This window comes from Crinia signifera, chromosome 3 (assembly GCF_055691185.1).
Source record: "Crinia signifera chromosome 3, ASM5569118v1, whole genome shotgun sequence".
Classification (NCBI taxonomy): Eukaryota; Metazoa; Chordata; class Amphibia; order Anura; family Myobatrachidae; genus Crinia; species Crinia signifera.
Window position 1 is genome coordinate 150,266,503 of NC_139219.1, and position 12,624 is coordinate 150,279,126.

The following is a 12,624-nucleotide window of genomic DNA, read 5'->3' on the forward strand; positions in this document are numbered from 1 at the left end:
GTCGGGAAAGGTAAAATATCGGGGGCATCGCGTCGGTCGGGACCATTAACAATGGTCCCGACGCGATGCCCCTGATTTTTCCATAGGCTTCAATGTTAAAATATTTTTTAACATTGAAATAGTGAAAAAATGTGAAAAATGTGAAATGGGCCAATATGACCCATTTCACATTATAGATGTCCCCGTCGTCACCCCACGATAGACGCCAACCCGAAGCGTGGCGAGCGCAGCGAGCCCGCGAGGGGCGGCGGTGCGCGTCCTCCGACCTTTTCATTCCCCTACTATCCACGTCGGCGTGGAGTTGAGAATAGAATAGTGTGGCGAGCGCAGCGAGCCACTGAGCCCGAAGCGTGGCGAGCGCAGCGAGCCCCGCGAGGGGACGCGTATAGCTTCACAGGTATACGCGTCCCCTCGCGGGGCTCGCTGCGCTCGCCACGCTTCGGGCTCGGTGGCTCGCTGCGCTCGCCACACTATTCTATTCTCAACTCCACACCGACGTGGATAGTAGGGGAATGAAAAGGTCGGAGGACGCGCACCGCCGCCCCTCGCGGGCTCGCTGCGCTCGCCACGCTTCGGGTTGGCGTCTATCGTGGGGTGGGGTGTACGCCGTTAAATTTGGGGGGGTTGGGAATATTTTACATTGAATCCAATGTAAAATCGGGTCCCAGGGACCCGATTTACATTTCATTCAAAAAAAAAATCGGGTCCAAAATCGGTCGGTCGCGTCGATCGCATCGCATGCGATGCGATCGACCCGATTTTTCCGACACGACCACCCCGATGTAAATCGGTGTGGCCGTGCTAGGAAACAAGTACCAAAAAATCTATTTGTGAAAACATTCCAATATTTTTCAATGGTCTTTTATCTGCTCCTTTACCTGTTGTAGTTGGAGACTTGCTCTGGCTGCTGCCGCAGCTTCTGCTCTGCTGTAGTTGGGAAGGGTAGGTGGAACAAGAATTGCATAAGCATAAACGTTGAAAGTTGTATTAGACTAGTATGATATAAATGAGACAGAAATTTACATTCTTTTTGGATTTAGAACCGGTCTGGATTATGCTGTGCTTTATGAACCTGCTAGCGGTTTACACAGGACTGTATGTTAATTCTTATTTACAGATTTCTTTTGTGATCTGTTTCTTTTGGATCTATTTGATTTATTATGTGAAAATCTTACCCCACATATGTAAAATGCTTATAGTAAAGTGGGAACTACTGTAGCTCAGTATTTGCAGTAATGACCCCACAGACATAACTGTCTGCTTTATGTGTTCACATGTGTCTTGTAGAGTAATGCTTTGACTATATTGATCTGTTGAGCAAAGATCAGTATAACGGTAAGCCATTTGTTAATGAGTATTAGTAGCACAATGATTTTATTAACAGATTCTTATATATATATATATTCCGTAGCACTTTACAAAGGAGACAGTGATACAACAAACATGGTATTTACAGACAGTCAAAACTAGGAGGGCCCTACTCACAAGCTTACAATCTATAATGATGACATTGCTTCCTCTTTGTTAGTATGCCTTTAGCAGTCAGACATGTCTGTGAATACTAAAGTGAAGCATAAGCAGAAAATGTCCGTATTAGGAGCAATGAGAGAGTTGGCTCTCACAGAAAACACAAAGTAGTTTATTCTGCAAAACACACAATGGTTTGTGGAGTGTGGGAGAAAATTGGGGCACCTAGGGGTAACAGACAAGTACATGGGGGATGAATTCACTCCCTACACATATAGGTTCCTGGTTATGGACTGATCTTATTGCCACAGCGCTGAGGCAGCACTGCTGTCCAATGTGCTATTGTCCTAACTAATCTTATAATTTGAGTAGAAATTATTGGGTCTTTAAATGGTAAAAGATACAGGGATGATCTTATAAATGACATTAATAGTGTCTTGCTGTCGTCACAAGGAGATAAAGTTCATAATGAACAACATTAAGATACTCTACAGTACATAAATCACCTGACTTACTGTAGATGGCAGCCAAGACCCCTATTTCTTGAATTTTGAGATGTAATTATAATCTTTGAAAAATAAACAAGACTGGAGCCAGGAAACCATAAACCTATGTGCCTGACTGCTATCATGTGTAAAGTAGATTACAAAGGATGCAATTTAAAGATAACTAGAGATGATCGCTTCGAACTTCCATGAAGCGAGGCAATACGACCTGGGGCTCAGCTCAACCCGACTGCTTCAGATCCCGAAACAAAGCAAATCCTGTCCTCCTGCTGTCAGATCTCAAAGTCCCATTGAAATCAAAGGGCTGAAGGCTGATTGGCTGAGAGCATGCACTGTATTTGATCTGCGCTGTAACTCGTAAAGTATCCAACCTGCACTGTATCTGACCTGCACTTTAATTTGCACTGTACACAATCTACACTGCACTACGGAGGTGATTAAGGCCTGACCGCATGGCTGCGTATTTGCATGGCCAGCATCCAGTTTAGCTGCTGTCCAGCTTGACTGAAATCCTGCCTTGCAAATTTATGTGATTGCTGTGCAAATGGATGTGTATGGCTACATATCTATTTGCAGCCGTGCAACTATGACCATTGTAACAGATTCACCATCTAATGATTTTTCCACTGGGTAAAAGTCATTGCAGGCTCTGAGGAGACATAGAATTGCTTGTTGGTGCGATGGAAAATTTTCAGCCTGGAGCTGATGTCACATACCCTCCCCTAAAACCCTTAGGCACACCTAGTGTTTGCCAGTCACTCCCAGTGTTTTTACCTTTGCTGTTTTAACTACTACTACATTAGAATACAATCCCAAAACCAAGACCAAACTAGTCGTGGTCAAAAACCGAATGACTAATAAAAACCAAAACCAGCAGAACTGGTCCGGCGCTCATCTCTATTCATAACTCAATCATGAAAGGTCATGCCTAAAAATAAGATTCATTATTGTGAGGTGTTTGTGTCATTGATAAGATATATTTGGTTTGCATATTTTGAACATAGAGTAGTAACAGTCTGATACAGTATGTACGATAATAACACTAGATGTAGGGTCAAAGGTATGTAGATGGGTAGAGATGGGTAGAGACATTTCGGGGTAACTACAAGCGGCAAATATTCAGTGACTAATCGGCAGGCAACATGTAGCACTACACATGCCAACCTTTTCTGCCACATGTGTTCTGCTAGGGCATGGTAAAACTGTGCTAAAACAAAGTGTAATGTGTAGTTTCACAGGCTTCCCACTCCTGGTACCCCTGGTGCAGAATGTGGGGTGTGAGCCTTCCTATCCTCAGTTGCCCATATACAACGCACACACACTGCACCCATTATAACATACAAGTGGCTACAACATTCCGGCAACACAATATCCAACTTCTAGCTTTGCTCCGTTTTCCCACTTAATGCCATTCTGCACTCTGGTTATTCATTCATGTAACAATTTATACTGAATGAACTCCACTATTACAAATATTTTGGGGTTCACTTTAGAAAATGATGCCCATCTTTAGTCACAAGTTAGATCACACCTTGAATACCGGGTATCGTTTTACATTACTAAGAAAGAATGATGTAATGGAATGTAAGACTGTCACTGAGCAATCTCCATATTACAGAGTATGCAGAAACTTTCAATTATAAACTCACCATTGGGTATCCCCCTGGTCCACCCTGACGGTTGATACACCTAAATACAAACTTAACTCTAAACCTTATATAACTTAACTTAAAATAAAGACACGACACAAAGTGCTGGCGTTTCAAAAAGAATGTCAATTTTATTTTGACAATTAACTAAGACTATTAATGGTGGCGGCACTAAAGAACAGTCACTATAGGAAAGGTGGGGTTAAAGATCACTAAGCATACATACAATGCTGGGTGACCACTCTCCCTGGTCAGCCACCAGGCCTGGTGGTGACGGCCATCCCCCGGACAGAAGCATGGCCCATGACAACCGATGTCGAGGGAGAGTGCACCCCACTACCTACACGCACACAGAGTTCTTAAAGAATGACTGTTCTTTACCGCCGCCGAAGAGGAAGAGAAATAGGGAAGGGTGGGTGGTGCTTCTTGGACAGAGGGTGATCGCTCTAAACTCATGATCATTCCTACCCTGTCTAAACCCTCTCCCTGCTCTGATAGGCCTTGTGCCCATCCTCATTACCATAGCATGTGACCAACAGCAGAGTGTACCCTGGGAGAATCCTCAGTGGTTTATGTCACCTCAGGCTTATTCAGCCTTCTGTGTTTCTTTAGATAGACACTCCAGATGTTATTGAACTATACATCCCAGCATGCCCTGTTACAGTTTTGCTATTTGGCCATGCTAAAACTGATGAAGGGCATGCTGGGATGTGTAGTTCAACAACAGCTGGAGTGTCAAGGTTAGCCATCACTGGATTAGAGAAAAATGTTACCTAATTAAAATGTATGAATATATACAATACAGATGTTTGTCTAAATAAAGTTTTTTCGGAAGGACGAATGGTAGGGCAAGGGGTCATAAGGTCCTGTGCAATGAAGACAGGCGGCTTTACCATCAGAATAGTTGTGTACGACTGTAAGGTTGGTTAGGAATTGGCATGTCTTACCACGTGGGGTGGCGATGAGGAATTCACAAACGGAATTTAAAAATTGATTGCTTGTCTGAGTGCATCATGGGGTTAATTGGTCTAAAGAATTTATGAGATTGACGTTTTTAGGATCAGCGGGGAATGTTTTCCTACTGTGAGTTGAAATAAGCTCTCACAGTCTTGTATTTTTTCCCTTTCCTCTTTAAAACATGTATTAGCATCTATGAAAGAAAGGTTTGAACTTGTTAAACCTGCATTTTGTTCAGCCTTACTATGTGCCCCATGCAGAGTGGCATGCAGTAGAAATTTTATAACTAGAAATGTTGCATCCCCCTGGCACAAAAGTTTTGCCTTGGCCATACAGCACATTGATTATAATTTTTACTTAAGTGGTTGTTGTCAGGGGTTTCTTGCTCATTGCCAGGGCCATCATGCTCCGGGTTACATTCTCATTACAGGAGTTTCACTCTTGTTGCTATGGGCTTCATGGTCACTGGTGCTCCAGCATTGCTATACATGCTGCGCTTCCCTGGCAGACTCTAGTGGTCCAGGATAATGGGCCCCATACATCAGCAATTAATTGTGACAATTTTCAGATTGCTTAATCAGGTTTTTAAACATGTTTAATAATCTGGTATTATCTGCAGATCTTTTTTATATGTGTGCATACCTCCCAACTTTTGGAGCTGTGCAACCGGGACGTATCTCCTGCGCGCCGGAGGCGTGCCGAAATTTTCGGGGACCCAGAGGCTCTGTGAGCCTCTAGCCATGCCCCCAGCCCCCTGGCTGCGGGAATAGATGCCGTGCGCATGCGCACAGCGTTTATTCCCCGCTGCTTAGCAGTTGACAGGGGGGACTCCCAACAGCCCCCCCACACCGCGGGACACTGCCGCCCGCGGGTGGGACATCGGGACAGGCCCTGACAATCGGGACTGTCCCGATAAAATCGGGACTGTTGGGAGGTATGTGTGTGGGCATTCCCAATTCGTCTTCTTCATCTATTTACAGTACATTATGAACAGCAATCGATTGGGCAATTTCCAGATATGAAGATGCAATCTTTAGACTGAAAAATCTGCCGATCACTGAAAAAAATCTGTAATGTGTGGGCAAAGTCAGATAGATTGTAAAATCCATTTATCTGGCCAAAAAATCCCTGTATCTGGAAATCCATAAATTGTGATTGCTGATGTATGGGGCCCATAACTTGTAGCATCTGTCTCCTCCTAGGAGAGTCCATTTTTGCAGGGATATTTTCAGCAGATTCCATGCAGATGGCACCCCAGAGCAGAGCACACTGTACCAAACCGATACTTGGTCAGGACTGTTTGAGGTGGCCATAATGCAACCTATACTAGGAAAATTTCCACCATAGTGTGAGCAAGTGCCAAACCCAATGTCCCTCATCCAACTGTATTTGCAGGATTTATTTAAGCAATACAGAAATAAGGCTGTATGTATCCTTTTTAATTAACTGGTTGGTAGCAACACATTGGTAAGAGATTAGAATATGATTTATCAAAAGAAAAAATGAACTTAGAGTGATTTATAAGTTTGCATAACATGTCTCATCAGATTTTCCATTCTCCCTGCATTGCTAACCACTACTAGGCTGTCAAGGTTCTCCCAAGCATGAAAACATACCACTGTTGGTGGGGATCAATCAGAAGAAGCTGTGCAAAACCAAGTCATTTGGTTATGAGTATAAGGCCTGATTCTCATTTCCAAGCAAATAAAGCAAGATAGCACAACCATGTTAAACTGTAGGTGGGGTAGATATAACATGTGCACATAGCATAGATTTGGCATTTACTAGGCAAATAGAAAATAAAAATGTCTTAACTGCCCCCCCCCCCCCCTACATTACAACATGGTTTGTTCCAAACACAAAGTAAATTATTTGCTTAACTTACAAATCTGAATCAGACCCATAATACTCTTCATAAAAAAGGTCCATAAATACAATACTTGATGTTTCAAACACTATTAATACTACAATGTTACTTTACCTTACACTGCATTATATTGTCTTTATGTCATGATATGACAGTTTCTATGTTTGCCACTGGGTGGCAGCATAAGAATACTGGAAGAATATTTTCTTAAACTCCTGTGCTGAACAATAAAGAAATATTTACAAAACTTTTCAAATAAAATACATAGGGCTCATGAGAATGTTGAAGTATTCTTTGTAACCATTCTGTGTAGCAATAAGAATAGATCTTCTTATTGCTACACAGAATGGTAATTTGTGGTAGCAAATTACGTGAATCATGTCTTTGTAGCTCTGCACCCCCCCCCCCCCCCCCCCCCCACGGTGCTGTCATTAATACCACCTTCAGACCGCAAATGCAGTGTCGCACCGGGATTTTGAAACTGTTCTGTCCCAGTGCAACCCTGCATTTTGGTCCGTTCAGATTGCTTCAGTAAAACGGCAATATTTTTGGTTAGCTGACGTCATGCAGGGGCGGGGCAGAGTGGTGGAGCATCATCGGAGGCAGGGGAGGAGGCAGCGCTTAGAGCTGGTGCTGCTCCAAGTCTGCCTCCTCCAAACGGGTCGCTGGACCCGATCAACCCGTTCACACCGCAAAGTAACACGGCAACGAACCGGTAAGAACCCTTCTTTTTTACTGGTTCGTATTGCCGTGTTGCTAACGGTTTGCCATACCCGATCACCCCACTTCACATTGCACCAATAACCGGGTCGAACCGGCAAGAAACCAGCATGAACCCGGTAATTAGGTGCAATATGAAAGGGGTATAAGGAGCTGAGATACCTTACTTGGCTACTCAGCTATGTGCAGCCGTTCAGCTGCAACATGAGTTACTCAGGGGAGCATGTGTCTGTTCTGGTTGATAGACTGACAGTCTATTGGTTGACTGTCAATGAGTGCCAATATATGGTTGACATGCATGACCTCAGTGTACGCCCCCCTTTACGGCCATCTTCGTGTGAAATAAAAGTCAGTTACTGTGTATCACTGTCTTTAATTTCTGAAGGGGAAAAATATAATTTGATGGTCAGAGACCATTGAATGATTTCTGTCCCCTTTGTATGCATGTGAGGGGAAGTGTTTTCGTACACACCCCCTCACATGTTATTGAGGGGATGTGGGCAGGGCGTGGGGGGGGGGGGGGGGGCAGGCGTTTGTCGTGGCGGTGGGCGGGGCACTTACTTGCTCGCTAGGCAGCGAATATATGTACAGTAACACATATATGTAACACCATATGTAACACAGGGAATATGTGCACTGCAAGGTGCTTTCAAATATGCATACAAGAGAATCTATGCAGAAGTTTTGTGCACACAGTGGAGGAGCAAGTACAGCACATGTAAGTTCTGTGCAACTCTGCATCAGGTCCTGAGGCTGCTCAGGGACTGCTGGTCACACCACGAAAATGACAGAACTTGGTTCATGGTGCAAAACTATACCCCTCCACCAGAGGTTATGATCAGTCCTTTTCTAGGCTGTTGTGGGTTGTATGGATAAAGTACCAACCAATAGGCTCCAAAATGTAATCTCTGAGAATACTGTAGCCTGTAAAATGTATGTTAGTAGCTGATTGGTTGGTACTTGAAACGCAGCCTGAATGTCTTTAAAAGGTCAAAAACAGTATTATATCTAATGTATTCAATTAAAGGGACATTTCTCTATTAACCATGAACATGATCACTGCTTACTGTAAGATGCTCCGACTGTACATCTGTCTGACAAAGCCTAATGGCCAGCTACAGGTCACTAGGTCTACAAGCATTAGGTCCACCACTATAGGTCGACAGTGACTAGGTTGACACATGAAATAGGATGCGGTGCATTAGGTCAACATGGACATTTGGTCGACACAAGCATAAAGTCGATTTGGGAAAGGTTGACATGAAATATGTGGACGTGAGTTTTTCCATTTTTTTTTTAAAGGTGTTTTTTTCATACTTTAATATCCAAGTGGGCATAGAGTGAGAATATACTAGTGCGTTGAGCGTAACAAGGTGATCGAATCGACATGCGAGGGGACGCGGTACACTTATACTGCTTAAGTCGAAATAGACACAAAAAATTTAAAAAACTCTTTTTCATGTTTCATGTTGACCTTTCCCATGTCAACCTATTTCATGTGTCGACCTAATGATAGTTGACCTATGTTCTGTGGAGCCTATGACCCACACCCACCTGTATAAATCTAACTGGCTAAGCTGTTTGTAGTCACTTTCCTACATTTGATTTATTCTGGCACAAAACTGTTTTGATTAAGTGTGATGAGTAATATACTGTATGTACTGCACAATCCGGTACTTATGTAATATCTGGGCTCCCGTTTTTCTTATGAGACCGCGTCCCCTCGAGGGGCTGGCTGCGCTCGCCACGCTTCAGGCACGGTGGCTCGCTGCGCTTGCCACACTATATAAAATCAACTCCATGCGTAGTTGGATAGTAGGGGTATGAAAAAATGGGGTGCATTTAACATGGGAGCCCAGATAATACATAAGTACCCACAATCCTTCTCCACTATGTAAGCAGAACAACTGGATTCTGATTCTTCTGCAGCAACCCTACACCATGGGCCAGAGAGTTATCATACAAAGTTACCAGCTGTCCTATTGGCGGTGGTACAATCACAGAATTATTCTACGTTGCATTCCATCTTCTCACTTAATTATAGACATTTACTATAATTGGCTACATTCATGACTATTTTTTTTGTTTTGCTTTCTGAAGCATTTTGTACATTGCAACATCTTAACAACATCATTAAAAAATCAAATATTAACAGAAAGGATCTTTCCGATAAAAGGTAAAACCACTTCTGTGTAATATGGAACAGAAAACTAAATATAGTAAATATTTCTAAACAAAATTCCTGAAATGCTAAATAAATTGTATTCAGAACAAAATTCTGTTTATGGCAGAATGAAGAAAGGTCTTCGTACTCATGTACACAAGTCCTGTATCAGACCTGTTTGCTAGGCTTCCCAATCCAGACAATTATCAATTGTGTCTTTTTCCTAGACACATTTTGTGATTGCATTTTAGTTATGATTCAGTCCAACTCAGCTCCTATACAGTAATACACTGACTCTGATCTCCTGTCTATTATGCTATCAATTATAGACATTTTTGGATATGGATTTATTTTAATAAAACATGATATTTATAAGCCACTATTATGAGCTTGCTGACTTCCATCATTTATAAAACCTCAGTTTAAATATTGATACAAGTATAGTTCCTCTGTCAGTACAGGTTTTATTTTTTAACAGTCTATTTATACTTATTATGGTTAAGCGCTCTTCTCTGTTTTTTGTTATGTATTGTTATGTTAGATGCATGATATTAATTAAATTAAAACATTATTGAATGATTTCACATGCCAGTAAATTAAGTTAGGTTACTTTAGAAACAGTCCATTGGAATTTGTTTACTATATTTATTCATTATAAAAGCCATGGTATAATACAGCCAGGGTCTAATACAGTACTGTATGGTTTTCATTACATTTTAGCATGAGAGCTAAATAATTAAATAGCTATTTTTTTTTTAAATGACCCTTACACTTGCAATATTTCTACAAATGCTGAGAATCACAGTAAAGACAGAAAACAGATGTTTTGTCAATACTGGTTTGCCAAGTTACAAAGCACAAAATGGAAATGTGACAATATAAAGCTGTTTCTAGAAATGAATAAATACAAGAAGCAGAATGAAAAGCAAATAGGAATACAAACTTATGTAAAGTGATCAATATGAAATTAAATCAACAAAGATACATTATAGTGTGGTGGAACTATCAGTTCGAAATAATGTACAATTAAGTTCATAAATGAAATTATAAACTATTCCCCCTCACACCATTCTGACAAACAGGGAAAGAGTTATTTATGCATAAATAAGGTACATTAGTGTAGGTTTGTTAACATGTGGAAATTGAGTATTAGTTGGAAAAAATGTAGGTTCGGGCCAAGAAATCAGGTGAAATCAGCCCAAATAGTATGTGGCTGACAACCGATCCGATGTGCAGTCCCATGTACATCGAATTGTAGCCTGTAGAACAGGGCCAGTGCTAGGGTGTTCGGCGCCCTCCTGCAAACTATAAATTTGCGCCCTTCCATACTTTAGAAAGAGACAGCAAGTGCAGAATGCGGATGAAGAAAGCTATATAATGCCCGTAATGGTAGTGCTACATCATATGCCCAGTAACAGCAGTGTAGTAACTGTACATTTTAGGGCCCTGTGCCAGAAAAAGGAATTAGGTCCCTGTGCTTTCCCCCTCCCGCCACCCCAACACACACACACACACCGAGTAAACCGCAACGCAATATGCTGCGCTATACAAGAAACAGTAAATAAATAGTGGGACAGTGCGCACTGGAGGAGCGTGGCAAAAATTAAGGGTGAAAAAGCATGGCCACATAATAGTACCATATCACCTTACACCACACAGTAGTGTTTGTTATTAGATATTAGTGCCACTTACACACAGTAGTGCCAGTTAGAGCTCCTTATGCACACTGCGCTAGGTAGAGACTTTTAGATACGCTGCGCCAGGTAGAGCCCTTAGACACCCTGCACTCTATAGAACTTCTATAGAAATATTGCACCAGCACTAAGGACACCATAATGCCCATTACACATTGCCACACACCATAATGCCTATTACACTTTATGCTGCACACTGTAATGCCCATTTCTCATTATGTCACACACCATAATGCCCATTACACATTGTGCCACACACACTGTAATGCCTATTAGACTTTCCACACACCATTATGCATCATAACGTATTATGCCACATAAATTCAGTTTACCTACATACTCGTTGCCAGGAGTTACATGCTCGTTGCCAGGGGTTTCTTGCTCGATGCCAGGGATTACTTGCTTGATGCCAGGGGCTTTATGATCGCTACATGCTAGTTGCCTTGGCGGTTTACATGCTCGTTGCCAGGGGAGCTATATTCCTGTAGACACACAGCATGCCAGCGCTCCCGGAATCAGCATTTTCTGGTAGCACTAGGCACCCTGACAGAGGTGCAGGAGGCCCTCAAGCGCCTCACTCCTCTATTATGGTGGACAATTTAGAGGTGCACTGGATCTCTCTCTGTACATGGGCGCATACATGGGGCATGGGAGGACCTGATACAGGGGAGTGGGGAGGAGAGAGGACGGAGGGACCTGACATACAGCAGCAGGAGCAAACGCAGGATTTCAGGGGGGGTTCCCATTAAAAAAATATATACATACATACATACATACATACACATAGCATACTTATAAAAACACATAGGACATACACGCACACATACCATACATGCACGCACACACAGGGCATACACGCACACATACCATATATACAGACAGGGCATGCACGCACACTATGTACACACAGGGCACGCACACATACCATACATTCACACAGGGCATGCATGCACACATACAATACATACATACAGGGTACTGTATACAAGCACACGCACCATACATACAAACTGAGCATAAAAGTACCATACATATACACAGGGCATACATGCCCACCTACCATACATAAATACACACAGGGCATTCATGCACACATGCCATGTAAACACACACATGTGGCATATACAGTAGGCAAACGTAACATATTTATAAACCTACACAAGCTATAGACACACACATAGCACACAAACACACAAAGTATATATACACAGTACATTCATACACACAGCATACTTAATGTTTACAAAATTATTAAAGCAAACCATACAAGCAATCCTAGATAATGCCCCACACCCTCACTGCAGCTGCCAAGGCATCAGACTGCTCACTGGGCCATACTGTTATTTAAAGTGCCCACTCACCACTCCCAGCCCCCACCACCCACATCAAGGGTCACATACCTGGATAGTCACTCACCTCACCGGCACCCAGCCTGCCCAGCAGCAGATACATCTGAAAGCCCCATGTTGTGGTCAGTCATGGTGTAGAGAAGGAAGGAGCTGCCTGTGAGCAGAGGAGCTGTGCACTGCAGCGCCACCTACGTGCAGTTCTACAGCCTCCTTGTTTCTCCTTTCAGCTCCGCTGTATAAAAAAAAAACTG